This window comes from Papio anubis, chromosome 2, assembly GCF_008728515.1.
Source record: "Papio anubis isolate 15944 chromosome 2, Panubis1.0, whole genome shotgun sequence".
In the NCBI taxonomy this organism is placed as follows: domain Eukaryota; kingdom Metazoa; phylum Chordata; class Mammalia; order Primates; family Cercopithecidae; genus Papio; species Papio anubis.
In genome coordinates, this window is record NC_044977.1 from 14,632,753 (window position 1) to 14,647,947 (window position 15,195).

Genomic DNA, 15,195 nt, shown 5'->3' on the forward strand with positions numbered 1-15,195 from the left:
GAAAAAAGAGCACCTACAATAGCTGACCACAACTTCCAAAGGAAAAACAGAAAATAAAACAAAAAACAAGAATGAGATTTTATTGCCAGCACAACTATGGTGAGTTTACAAAATATATTCTCTGCCATAGATATCCAACCTAAACATCTGAATAACCTCATATCTCAAGGTGTCTGTCCATTGATCTGATTGTTACTGATTTGGTCCGTCCTTATGGGTGAACTGTCCCCTCTAATGATCAGGAACAGTGACTTGATGCAACACTAATCCCAAAGAGGAGGTGATTAGGCATTTTGAGTCTCTCTGGTTCCCTTCATTTAACAACCATTCCCTACTGTAGCTTGAAGCTATAAATGCATAACATTACATTGCAATGTAACAGTTGTTTTTCCCTTGTCACTACCAGGCAAACACATAGATGTTGAATCTTGGTTTTCAGAATAATTCAAATATATAGAACTTCACTCTGAGATTCTAACAATGATACTTTCAATAATGGTGTGGCCTCTTTAGTCTAATGATAATAATTACAAATAGTAGTCATAACTAACATTTATTGAGTTATTGTTAAGTACTGGACTCTAAATATTTTATTAGTCTTGGGAGGCCAAGGCAGGTGGATCATGAGGTCAGGAGTTCAAGACCAGCCTGGCCAAGATGGTGGAACCCTGTCTCTACTAAAAAAAAAATTACAAAAATTAGCCGGGTGCAGTGGCAGGCACCTGTAATCCCAGCTACTTGGGAGGCTGAGGCAGGAGAATCGCTTGAACCTGGGGAGCAGAGGTTGCAGTGAGCCGAGATTGTGCCACTACAATCCAGCCTGGGCAACAGAGCAAGACTCCATTTCAAAAAAAAAAAAAAAAAAAAAAAAAAAGTATTAGCCTAACTTTACTTAATCTTCTCAGCAACCTTATAGAATATGCGCTTTTGTTATTTTTATTTCATAGATGAACAAATGACTCCCAGAGAGATAAATAACTTGTCGAGGATTGCACAGCATATCAGTGGAAAACTCACCTGAGTCCAGAGGCTCAATAAGTAATAACGATGCTAGAGATTGTGTGGCTGACCTAGAATTGAGAACCTTAATTTTAAAATTATCAAATGACATTTAATTATAATAATTTTCTGATGAGAAAGTAGGAGTCATTATGGCCACTGCTTCTCAATTCATTGCAATGCCTTTTACTTAGCTGGTGCTCCAATAAATGTTTGATGAATGAAGAAATGAACCGATGATAAAATACACAGGAAGTGCTCGTGCTTGAGTCATTTAGAATAATTGTATTTCCTTATTGTCTTCAATTATAGTAAAGCATTGCCATGTGAATATTTGCTTATACTATGGAGTCTGATTTTAATGATTTGCTTTGTTGCCTATTAGTATATGGATCTTCCATGTTCCATGTCATTTTTTTCTATTAAAAACGAGTTTGTGCCACCGTTGGTTTCATCCACGTCCTCTTGACAGATAAACTAGTTAAGGGGCATGGGATCAAAGACCTGAGCTGACTGAGCAGAAACAAACATTTACCTGGGGGCAGGATAACTCCTTCAAGAGGCAGTCATCTTCTCTGCTTGCTGTCTGGAAGAGCAACTTTAGAACCTGCTGTCATGGCATTTTTTTTCCTTAGGAAATCAGGTCGTGATCCCAATTCAACAGTGTGTCTTTTACAAGGATTTGGGACCAGTGCTCCCAGGTTTTACAAATAATGATAATATATATTTTTCCTTTAAGGTAATCAATGATAATAATGGCTGTAAAAAATTAAATTGCTTTCTCTTTGAGATTTGGAGAAAGTGAATTTACAAAACTTTAGTATATAGTATCATATTCTTTGAAGAAAATGAATACAAGACTGATTACCATACTTGTTTCTCATTGTCTAAATTCCAAACACCTTGGCTTGGTATTCAAGGCTTCCAAGCTCTAGCCTCAATATTATTCTGAGCCTTAAGTCCACCTTCTTCTATATGTATGCTATGCAAGACCAAAATGGATTGTACATTGATTCCTGGATATTTGCTATATTTTCAGTTCTTCAACTCTGCTTGTAGAAATCCTACTTATTCTTCTAAGATGCAACCTCCTTTATGAAGTACTGATTGATGACTTCAAATGAAGACGATCTGTTCTTCTTCTGAATCCCTTACTATTTGTGCTTCTCTTATAATACTAAGTTCAAGATAAACCAAGGTCTATTTTTACTGTAAATATTTATATATTTGCCATTTGTAAGTTCCTTGAGGGCAAGAGAAATAGCATATCCTTCTGGAAGGAGACTACGCTGGGGAGTATTAAATTGATCTGTTTTGGAATTGTGGAATTAGGTCTGATGAACAAGAATAAGAGAACAGAGGGTTCAGTAGGAGAATAATTGGTATTTTAGAAAGGCTAATTAAAGTTAATTCAATTTAAAGGAAGACTAAACTTTCATAAGTAAATGTTATTAAAAATTTGGTTATCTTTGGATGTGAAAGTAAGTTTACTTTTTCTTACATTTAATATAATTTACATTTGACTATGCTCATTATTAGAAGGAAGAAAAAATTATTCAAATAATTTTCCTCTTAACTTTGCAAAACTATTCATCAATTTTCCTAAACATTCTCTAAATCCCTCAATATTCAGATTATTCCTTTTAAATTGCAAATAGTATTATTACTCTTGATGACATCTCATCTTCAACTATTGAATGTCTAGACTTGGCCATTTCCTAATTTATTAGTGATTGTTCTTGTTATTCAAGTAATCTCCAATGTCATTCTCATTAATTTCATAATATTTTAAATATTTTACTAGAAATTTAATATCTTTTTAAAGTGCTTAGTATTACATTTGCATTCTAGGCTAATACTCATTGAGAGACTGGTAGGCAAAAATGTTGAACTAAAGAGCTGTGGTAGATAATGCTCAACGGGGAAAAATGTTTGAGTAGAGACTAAATGCAAATGATCAGTTTACTGTGCATACCTTTATGCTATTCTCCCTGCTAGAGCACTGGACAACGAACACTCAGATGAGACTCGTCTCCATTATATGTTTGAATTGACTTTTTCTTCCTATTTTTTTCCTTGACATTCTACTCGGGATCATTGCATATGAATGTGCAGTTTGTGTCTGTGGAAGGTACCGCACTGAGGGTAACTGGGCAAATGTACAGATGCCTCTTGGAGAAGAGATACCTTTTTCTTTGCACAATTCCATGTTCACTTGTGGCAAATCTTTAAAATATATAACAAAGGCACCACATAGGCCAAAAGCTGGCCCTGGTTCCATAAATCTCTTCCTCATTCCACTTCAGCCAGTCATATCATTTTGCAGGTCCTGCTACATTCCATGCAAACTACCTCCACGTGGCCTTCAGACTTACTGTTATGTTCTCCCCACCGCCTTTTTTTTCCTAACACGTTTGAAAGTAATTTGCAGACATCATGCTATTTTACCCTAAATGCTTCAGCACATGCCTTATAAGAACGGCCTCATCCTTCCACGGGAACATTAGTTTTCATATCTAAGAAACTGAATATTAATAATATTCAATATACAGTTCAATTCAGAGTTCTCCAATTGTTTCATGTGTTTCCCCTATAAGTTGTGTGAATGTGGTTTTTAATATTTTTACTTTTTAGAATCTAACCAGGGATCACAATTTGCATTTGGTTATCATGTGTTCTTAGTTTGCTTTAATCTATAATCATCTCTTGGGTTTTGTTTGTTAATTTGTTTGGTCTTTCATATCTTGACAGGTTTGACAAATTCAGGTAAACTGTTCTGGAAAATCTTCCACAATTTGGAATACATCAGGTTAAATATTTTGTTCAGGAATATGACAGTAAGGTGGTATTGTGGTTTCCCACTGTATCATATCAGGAGACACATAATGGTAATTTGTCCCATTATTGGTGATGCCTACTTTGATCCCTGGGATAAGATGTTCTCACTATTGCAAACTTTCCCTTTTTTTCCTTCATAATCCATAATAATCTGTTAGGTGAAATGCTGACAATGTGGAGGTCATTTTACTCCACATTTTTAAGTAATATTTGGTGATTGTTGCTTAATCAATTCTGAAATTGTTTGCAAAATAGTTATTTTCTAATGGTATCATTTCTTCTACTTACAGTAGTTGGCATACCTTTTTTTAAGGGTTTCTTTCTTTTTTCCTGCTTACCCCTCTACAGTTTGTTGACTTAAAATGCAATATATTATGATTTTTTCTTTTCTTTTTTTTTTTAATGCTCAAATTGGCTCAAATTTGGTCAGCTGGATCTTTCAAGCTTGTCCTTAGGCATTTTTGCTATGTCCCCATTAATTATTGAGGACCTTCTTGTTTTTTGACATTATAAGAATATTTAAATTCGCCAGTGATTTTTCTTGCCCTCAGCCATTTCTCCAAGGGACTCAAGTTCCCTTATGGGAGGATGGTATTTAGATGTTGGCACCAGATGAGCATACCAATGTTAGGGTGGGCATGACCAATTTCCACTTCTACTATATCTGGTCCATTTCCATTCCTCTTCCTCTTATTCTAATTGTTTCCACTTATCTAATTTTGGATTTCATTCAATTAAAGCATTTCCCTCCTTTGTATTTTCTGTAGCTAAGCAGTTAACTTCATATGTGTCTACCTAAAATTCTATGTGATTCCTAAAGATTGGCAAGTGGTGAGAATCCCTCCATCTTCATCTGACAATGAGAAAACTCTAAAATTCCACACGTTATTCAAGTCTTTCACAGTCACCTCTGTTTGTCTTTCATCTGATTTTTACAGATGTTCTAAAGTTCCCAAAATAAATAGAGGTAATCAGTGAATCACAATATCTGGAAGATAAAGCAAATGCTTACCTGTTTGCTGTGCCATCTGCTCCATTTTAGATTGGATCAGTACATATTCAGTCTCCCCAAACAGCATGCACTTCTCAAATACCCATGGTGACTGGCTCCAATTCCATCTGGTTGTTTCTGATTATTTCATTACAGCTGTTCAGATGTATAAACCCAGCAATTAAAAGAACTTAGACATGTTAATACTTATGTAGCCCTTAACCACAATGCCTCAAAAGAAAAATTGGGAAAGGTTTTACAAGACATTGTTTCATCGAAGGGACTGTTATTACTTTAATGAAACATGCTATGCACGCACATTATTTTTAAAGATTTCTTTCTTTCTTTTTAGAGTTGTCAAGCCTTCATTTACAAATAGAAGATTAACTATAGTTTATTTTAATTGTTCCAAATTTGACAGTGGTGAAAAGCAACAATACAAATCCCAGCTTTCTTTTCCCCGTCTAGCAGTGTTTCTATGGGAAGATTAAGAGAGTCTGCAACTTGTTCTAGAGTAATAATTTCAATTGGCTCAAGTCCATTAACTGCAGGGAAAAACACCTGGCAAGGCGGTTGGTAGCAGCCCATTCTTGTTAACCTTTCAGCCTTCACAATAACTATCAGCAGGCACTGAGTCAGGGCCTCTAATAAACTGGCATTAAAGCTGCTGACAGCTAATAACTTTTTATGGGTTTCCAGAACTAAATAAAAGAAAATTCTGATTAATTAGAATCAAAGAATTTTCAAATTCCTTAACCCCAGAATTAAAATATTTTAGACATATAAAATAAATATTAATATGGCCTTTCAGAAGGCATTTTTAGCATAAACAAAATAGATTTTAAAGTACATTATTTTAGCTATTTTACTCCAGTTTAACTTTCAGCTACCATGCTCTTTTTTTTTTTTAGTAAAAGAGAAAATAGCTAAGGAATTGAAAACGTAGCATACCAACTATAGAAATAGTTTTAACTGAATTATTTCAACATGTCAAATAATTTATGCTAGTGAATTATAGAAACCCTTTAATCTTCAATAATTGTGGAAGAGTAGAACACAGGGGAGACATTTTAAAGAGAGTATTTAAAAACTTCACACACATCGCTTTTCTTCTTTTTGCCTTTCCTATAGGAAAACCAATCTGCAGGTGAACTGTACCTGTAACCTGTTCACCACTGGTTAGGTGGAAACTAAGGTGGTCTTGAGGAGTTGCAGGAGGAAGCCAGAGTCGAAAAGTTACTGAAATACTATGGTTCTGTAAGAAACTGGACAGAATTTATTTTCTTTCTTGAGCCAGAGAACTGATGTTCAGTTGCTGGACGCAACTCTGGTAGAAAGAAGGCATGAGTAGAGATTGAGTAGGGAGTCAGTTTATATCACTGACGACTTTAGACAAAAACAATTGAGAACCATCATTGTACCAGAATGTGAGGCTTCTCAGGGGCTAGATTCAGGTAACTATGGTGATAGAAGGATAGAGAAGCTCTACCTATACCCATGGCTCAGCTCCTGTAGATGGAAGGAAATAAAGTTGTTTCTGAGAATGAAGAGACACCTGAGACAGTAAGTGAAGACACAGTACAGTGAGGTGAAAACTTCTCCTAACTTCCAAGCTTACAACACAACCTTGCAGGGGGTGGTGAAAACCACAGATGCTATGATTTGAATGTCCCCTTCCAAACTCATGTTGAAATTTAATTGCCATTGTAACAGTATTAAATGATGGGACTTTTAAAAGGTGATTAGGCTATGAAGGCTCTACCATAAAGAATGGATTCATGCTGTTATCATGGAAGCAGGTTCATTATTATGCAAGTAGATTCTTTATAAAACTACAGTTTTGTCCCCCTTTTCTATCTCTCACCCTCTTTTTGTCCTTCTCTTATGGTATGACACAGCAAGAAGTCCCTCACCAGATGCTGGTACTTTGATCTTAGACTTCTCAGGCTCCAGAACTGTAATAAATTTCTGTTTATTATAAATTAACCAGTCTGTGATATTTTCTTATAACAGCACATGACAGGCTAAGACAGTACCCATGGCTGTTTGAATGCAGGAGTTAAGATTCTGTAGAAACAAATTCAAGTAAATCTTCACCTTTTTAGCATGAAGGGAGCTTTGGAATAAGAGTTTTTGTTGAAGAATGCAAGTATTTGCCAGTGGGAGAAATGTAGTAGGATAATACTTTGAGATATGGATTGTAGTTCTTTATAATCTTTCTTTTAGAGAAGGTAGCTAAAATATTCCACATTTATGTTTAATGGAAAAAATATGACCAGAATCAGAAACAGAGAGAGAGAGAGAGGAAAAAAACAAAACAGACAAACAAAAAAACAACTTTTGAAAGGCCATTTGAAAAGACTTTTAAAACTCCTAGTTGGGTGAAGAACTTTGGAATTTCTAAAGCTTAAAGTTAAAATAAACAAACAATCAAGTTGGAAAAACACATGATCAGAGAGAATTAGTATTTCCCATCCCTAGTGACTCTGTAAAATTTGCTTGTACTGAGAAGAAAGAAGTAATCAGAAGATAAGCAAGAACGTTTATGTATGGTAGAGCTGCTGTGTTCTGCCCCTCCATATTTGCTTGAAAACTGGAGAGGCACAGACAAATCACAGATTTGAAAGCAAGATCCATTCTCTCCTTCCCAGTGAATAACCAAGAAAATCCCAAGACCAGACCTCCCCCTGGTGCCCAGTATCATGTAAGAGCAAAAGGAAGGCTTCAGTGTCATGTCCGAAATGAGAGAGCCTAGAGCAGCCTCACAGAATTTCTCACAACTTACAGTGGCAAGGGAAAGCAGCTGGTTGTTTTCTGTTCCTCTGAGATGTTGAAAACATCAGAGACAGAGAGAGAGAGAAACAGAGACATAGAGTGCACGACACCTGGAGAGTTCCTACAGGAGGAAGCAAGGGAAAACTTGAAGGAAACCTACATTGGTCAGTAACTATTAGGTCCTAACATGTTTATCTCAGAGGATGCAGCAGGAGGAGCTCTTGAATAAAGAACAATACCATCTCCCCATTCCCTTATACTAAGGCATCATCTAAGAACCCTACATTTATGACAAAACCCCTGGAACAAAGGTGATTATCTTAAGATTTCATTTTTATCAAATGGGAACCAAAAATACAAAATTAACTTGAGATATAGGAAAACAAACAAATTAACATTTTTTGCCCACTTGAGTTTTGTGGAATGACATTCATACCCATTACAGTTTATATCTTGGTCCATTTTCTGCTGCTATAACAGAATACCACATACTCAGTAATTTATAAATAAAGGAGACTTATTTGGCTTATGGTTTTTGGGACTGGGAAGTCCAAGATCAAGGGGCTGCATCTGGTGAGGGCCTTCTTGCTGTTTCATAATATGATGAAAGACATCACATGGTGAGAAAGGGCTAGAGAGGCAAAAGTACTTGAGACAGTTAGAGGAAAATAGGGGCAAACTTCTGAAATAATGGCATTAATCCATTTATGAGGGCAGAGGTTTCATGATCTAATCCCTCTCTAAAAGTTCCACCTATTAATACCATCATAATGGCAATTAAATTTCAGCGTTGGTTTTGGAGGAGACATTTAAGTCATATCAATTTGTATTTAAGTTATTGGTGTGCCAGCTTTAATAAATCCTATTAGATGGTGAATTTCTATAGGACAGTGGTTGCCTCTCTTTTTCTGATTTCCAGGCATCTTAAAAATAGTAGGAACTTAATATATATTTGTTCAATTTTATTGAATAGCTTAATCCAAAACATTCCCACTAGTAAATTGTCTTAGTAACCAACTTATTCGTATATTCATATATTCATTATTAGCCCTGGTGCTCAAGTACTTTTACTCATTCAGTAAGTCATCTGATATAACCAACTACAATGAACATCAGCTAATACAAAGAAGACATAATAGAGAAGCAAACCATAAGGCCATCATGACTTGAGCACATGGAGAACCAGTCTCAACAACTGTTATCACTACTTCTTGAAGTACTATCTTTACTTGGTTTCTAAAACACTCTATTCATCTAGTTTTCCTCCTATTTGTCTAGTCCTACTCAGTCTCTTTGCTGACATCTCCTTCCTTGATCTTATTCAATTGTTAGGCTATAAAATTCTTCTGTACACTAATGACTCACACATTTATATACACATCTATCTACTCCACACTTCTCTCTTTAGCACCAGCTGCCTACTTGACCTCTGTATCTAGGTGTCTAATAGGCTTTTAAAACTTAACATGTTCAAACTTGAGCTCCATATTCTCCCCAAAGCCAATGCCTTTATCAGTTTTTTCCCATACTAGTAAATGACAATTGTCTATTTCCAGTATCTTAGGCCAAAATCCCTGTTGTCATCCTGGACTACTAATTTTTTCTTGGACCTCACATGCAAGTCCTCAGGGAAACCTAGCAGCTGAACCTTTAACTATATCCTAGATCTGATCATTCTTATTACATCTACTGCTGTCACCTAGGTCTAAGCCACCATCATCTCTTGCCTCCTATCTGACCTCTGTTTTTATCATTGCCCTTCTATAGCCTTGCAATGGACTCAATGTTTATATTCTCCCAACATTCACATGTTGAAATTCTTACCCATAGGGGATAGTATTAGTAAATGAAGCCTCTGGTAGATGATTAGGTCACAAGAGTGAATCTGCTTTTTATTGATGCCTTTATAAAAGAGATCCAAGAAAGCTTGTTTGCCGCTTTCACCATGTGAGGAAACAAGAAGAAGGTACCATCTATGAACCAGAAAGTAGGCCCTCACTAGAAGCTGAATCTTCTGGTATGTACTTGATCTTGAACTTCCCAGCCACTAGAATAGTAAAAAATATTTTTTGTTATAGCAGCCTGAGAGATTAAGACAAGGCCGTATTAATACAGTGGCCAGAGTGAGCCTTTTAAATTATAATCAGATTAGGTCTGTCTTCTGGACAACTATTTCCATAGCTTTAAAACTCAGAGTAAAAGTCAAGATCCACACTATAACCTCTCTGCATGTGATCTGGCCTGCTGTTACCTCTCAACCCTCATTTCTTCCTCTGAGGACCTCAGCAACTCTGTCTTCTTACTGTTTCCCCCACCTATCCCACATACTCTCAAGACAAGGTCTCTGTACTTGCTGCTCTCAAAGAACAGCCAATAGAATGTTCTTCTCCATTAAATTGTCATGGTTATTAATAGTTACTTCCCTCACTTTCTTCAGATTTTTATTCCAAAGTTTTGTAGGGTTTTTTGTTTATTTGTTTTGTTTGTTTGAGACAGGGTCTCACTCTGTCACCCAGGCTGAAGTGCAGTGGCTTGATCACAGTTCGCTGCAGCCTTGATATCTTGAACTCAAGTGGTTCTCCAACCTCAGTTTCTGAGTAGCTGGGGCTATAGATGTGCCCAACTAATTTTTTATTATTTGTAGAGACGGAGTCACTATGTTGCCGAGGCTGGTCTCAAACTCCTTGGCTCAAGGGATGCTCCCACCTCAGCTTCAAAGTGGTGGGATTACAGGTGCGAGCCACCACACCCAACCCAAAGTTATATTTTTGTAAGGACTTTTCTGTCCATTCTATCTAACATTTCAATACCTAAGTTCACATTTCACAGAACTCTTTCCTGTTTAATAATTTGTTCTTTTTTAAACACACATCACTTATTTACATGTTATATATTTTTCTTATTTATTTTGCTTATTGACTGCATAGTGCTTGACAGTGTCTTGTTCACCATACTATATCGGGTCTTACAATAGCAGTTGACATATGGTAAGTCCTCGACAAATATTTGTTTAATGGTCATTGAGTAAGTAAATGAGTATTTACTAAACTATCAGCAGATTCTTTTCTAGTTTTATTTAATAATTTATGTTCATATGAAATAAAACTATTTCATTAACAAAATTTTTAGAATGTATACTATTCTTTCTCAGTACCAAATCTAGTATTTCTCATCCATCATCCTGCAGATGGAAAAAAAATCCATTATTAAATTGCTTCTGTAATACAAGTTTGCATACAATAAAAGTATAAAATATTTTTCAACCCAGAGTACAAGATAAAGTACTATTCTCCTAGTAAATACACTTTCTAAACACAATGCTATCTGTAAAAAGTCCTGTTAGTAATTAGCATAAAGCTTATTTTGCCTCACTGTAAATGGTTTCTGAACCAAATTACAGAATAAGCATTATGCTTTTGAGTGAAAGCAATGTGTCTGTAGACAATCTTATGTTTGCTTTCTTCTTTGGTTATAATGTTCTTCTTCACTAAAATTTTTAACCTCCTCATTTCTGCCCATGAAAGCCCTATATATTAGCTCACTCATTTTCAGGTTATAGCTCTGAAAATTACTACCCCTTATATATTAAGGGTGTAGTAATTTTAATACTTACTAAAGTATTTGCTTATCAGTTAACTGATTTTTCTCTGCAAACTTTCCATAATTTTGTCATCAAGAAAGGGAAAATGACAATGCTCTCCCTGAAGAAAGGAGAATGTGATGTTGGGGGATACTGTAATAGAATGTGTAATCTACCTTCTAATGTTTCAAAGCCCCAGAGTGAGGAGGAAGTTCATTGCACATGTAGATAGAAAACTAAGGCAGAGGGCCTGCAGCCTTGCTCAGCATTTGGTTCTCCAGTAGGAAAGTGATATTCAGAGCTTGTCTGGCCAACATGCAGCAGCTGACCAGCACAATTAAGAGACCGACTGGTTTGGTCTGATGGAGAGTGGATCTCATTTACATCGGCATGTTTCCTTTAATTCCAGAGTACATGGACATTAGTTTAAGGACACTTAAACTAATGGTGGGAACAGCCTGAGTATGAAGATGAGATGGAAGGTGTGGCAGAGACTCAGGAGTCTGCAGAAGCAGGGAGCAGACAGGAAGCTGCATTGGCTTGGAGGGGTAAGGGGATGGACCAAGCCGAGAAATTTTGGATCACAGGGTACAACTACACAACAAATAGGCTAACAATGGCTGAATGATCACCAGCTAACACACCCAAAGAGTAGCTTGAAGCTACAGAGTCTCCCTCTCACAGGTCCCAAGATCATTCAAATATCCACACCAAGGACACGATATACCCAGGGGTCAGCAAATTGTAGTCCACAAGCTGGGTAGTGCCTGCTGCCTCTTTTTGTGTGTCTTAGAAGCTAAAATGTGTGGTTTTATTTTTATTTTTTTTTACTTTTTTAAATGATTGAAAATCAAAATATTTTGTAACACTTGAATGTTGTGTGAAAATCAAACTATATATGAGGTACCATAAATAAAGTTTTATTAAATCATAGCCAGAGCCATTCATTTACGGCTTACCTATGAGGGTTTTCCTGCTTCAACGGCAGAATTGAATAGTTGCAGCAGAGACCATATGGCCAATTAAGACTGAAATATAGTATCTGAGTATTTATAGAAAAAGTTTGCCCACTCTTGTAAGACAACATGTTAGAAAGTAGCCTAGGGAGAAACAGAGGAGTTTGAAGAACGGAGCTATAACCTGAAAATGAGTGAGTTAACCAGAAAGAGACCCTTGAATTATTGAATCCACTGAATTTAATAGATTAGACAAAAATTAGGATTAGCAAGAAATTGCAGATGATGCCAATTCTGCCATATGTTCCTAAGTGGCTCAATGGAACATCCTCAGTTATGTGGTATCTGAGATGGTGGGCGTCTCTTGGCCCTCAATAGACGCACAAAGATTTACTCACACCTTATGTGAATAAAATATTTTACAGCAAGTTTCAGCACATAAAGATTTTACTACAGTCCAAACTTATGAAACCTCTAGGCAAAAGTGTAATATATATATATTTATATATATAGATTATATAATATATAAAGAATATATATATTCTTTTTTTCTACTTACATGTCTGTTGGCAACCCTATTTCCATGCTTGCTAAAGTACCAACCTCACTCAGGCTGTTTTATCGATGTCTTGTGTCACTCTGGGCTGTACTCCCTTGTTCTCCACAAGACAGTGGAAACGCCTCATTTGTTTACATTGAAATATGAGGGTTTGATAGTTATGGATGTGTTGTGTCTCATATTTTGAAAACAATGATTTATTAATGCAAGAGATACATTCCTAATGGAAGAACTGGAGCTATAATATTTAGTTGTATGCTTTTAGAATTAAAGCTATAGATTCATGCTAACACAATAGGTCAATTTGTAAGGAAGCACATGTATATAACTGCTATTTTGCTTTATTTTTTGAAATTTGCATTCCATACTTCAATTTTAAAGGAGAGGAAGTAGAAATACATAGAAATGTGTTTTTATGTTTTTATGTCATTGCTAAACTGGGCCATTTAACCTTAAGCTATAACATGAAAAACATATTTTTTATGCTAATTGAAGACACATCTGGATTTATAAGACAGCTGGGAAGGAATATGGAAGTAATCACCTATTCCTTAAACTTAATCTTCAACTTAAACTTTAAAATTATTTAGAGGTTTTCATTTCTCTTATTAGTTAAATAACAACCGTACCATACATAAAAACTACCCTCCCTCATTTGTTATTTTCAGTGTTAAGTATAGCTTTTTATTTTACTCTATTTCCCCAAATAACTCCGTGAATAGATATTACAATCTCAATATTACAGGTGAGGGTAGTTGTACTAGTGAGTTTAATCATTTGCCCACCTCAAAATTATATCGCTTGTAAACAACAAAACCAGGATTGAAGCACAAGCTTGTATCACTTCAAAGCCTGTGCTCTTAAGAATAAGTTTAAAATCCTAACCACTACTTGACCCTACTTTCTGTGTTTGAAATACATTTTTTTTGCAAACCATTTAGGTTTTGTTTTATAATTGCTGAGTTTCCTATACATGTGTCTTTAAAGACATTTGTAGCCTATTCCTTTGTTTCTCTAACCCTCAAGGTTAAATGGCCCAGTTTCGCTATGACAGCATTCTTCTTGGTAAAGGAGATATGGCAAGGTAGCAACTGATTGTGCAGAGTTAACCTTGAAGTTATTTGATGTTAAATCAGTTTTACTTAGGGATGTTTTTTCACCCCTAAGGTCTCTTTTATTCTGTCATACAATTTGCTGTCAAACTAAATGATGCATTTAAATTGAATGACCAAAGATAATGACTGTAACAAGGGAGAGACCCGTACAATTGCTGTTGTAATGTCATTCTGATCTGAATGACCCTGTTGTGTTGGAGTCATGATACAGTGGATGTCAAGTCATGATAACCTACTACTGTTTCTCAGCCAAATAATGGAAGTTTCTTGTAGGGTGGCATTAAAAATAAAGTTGCCCAAAGGGTATTTGTTATTAGAGAGGTTCAGAAATTATGGCAACACTAACTGGAAGTAGAATGTAAGAGCAATGTACTCAATTTGATTACCAAACTGAATGACACTAAGATTTGTTTCTTACTAGAGTTATATAGTATGGTAAAATAATCAGAGCAGTTGTGGCCAACAAATTGGCTTGGCTACACTGTGAAATAGAAAGATAAATTGGCAAAATGTCTTTTTCCAAGACAATTGGGTTCATAAGTTAGATTTTCTGTAGTGGAAAAAAAGCAATTGCACAGCTTCTAGACTATATGACAGTCTAGCAGAATAATATGCCCTCACTCTCTCCCTCCTTCCTTCCCTCTTTCTGCCTCCCTCCCACCCTTCCTTCCTTTGCTACAGCATGAATAACATAGAGACTAGTATTATTTGGCTTAATTGCACAAAGAGGGCTCTATGATTTTACTTTTATCTTTCAGGTTTCGGTCATTTATATTTACGACTTATATATACTTGATGTATTTAATCTTCAAAAGAAATAGAGTGTATTCCACAACTCCTTTCTTCACTTTTTTTCATGCATTGTTGCCCATATTTTTTCATTCCATAAGCCACGAGAGAGACCAGAAAGTTTTGTGTCTTAAAAATTTGCTCAATGACGTTCTATGCATTTTCTCAATTATTTTGAAGTAGAAAGTCTCATAATCTTCCTCACAACTCTTCTTTTTTCCCCATTTAACATATGATACAATCTTAATGCTCTAGTTCATGGATTTCACCTCATGAATAGGGAGTATATTGAGACTAGATTTTGATTTTGTGATCCTTGTATGGCCTTGGATATTTTTCCTTTATAACAAGAATAATGTTTTTGTTTTATAACCAAAAGACACATTTAAAGTATATCTTTTTCTCTATCAAAACTCATTAAATAACCTAAATGGTGTTGGGAAAACTGGCTAGCCATATTCAGAAAACTGAAACTGGACTCCTTACTTACACCTTATATAAAAATTAACTCAACTTAAATGTAAAACTCAAAACCATAAAAGCCCCTAGGAGAAAATCTAGGCAATACCATTTGGGAAATAGGCATGGGCAAA

At 35.7% G+C, this 15,195-nt stretch overlaps 1 long non-coding RNA gene across 1 annotated transcript in view; it reads left to right on the top strand.

Moving 5' to 3' along the window:
- The first annotated feature begins 865 nt into the window (after positions 1–865).
- The window catches only part of LOC110742507, a 67,957-nt gene continuing 53,627 nt past the window's right edge, over positions 866–15,195 (top strand). The window contains exon 1 of the long non-coding RNA XR_002520237.2: positions 866–6,391. This is a non-coding gene — a long non-coding RNA (uncharacterized LOC110742507). The remainder of the gene's footprint in view (positions 6,392–15,195) is intronic.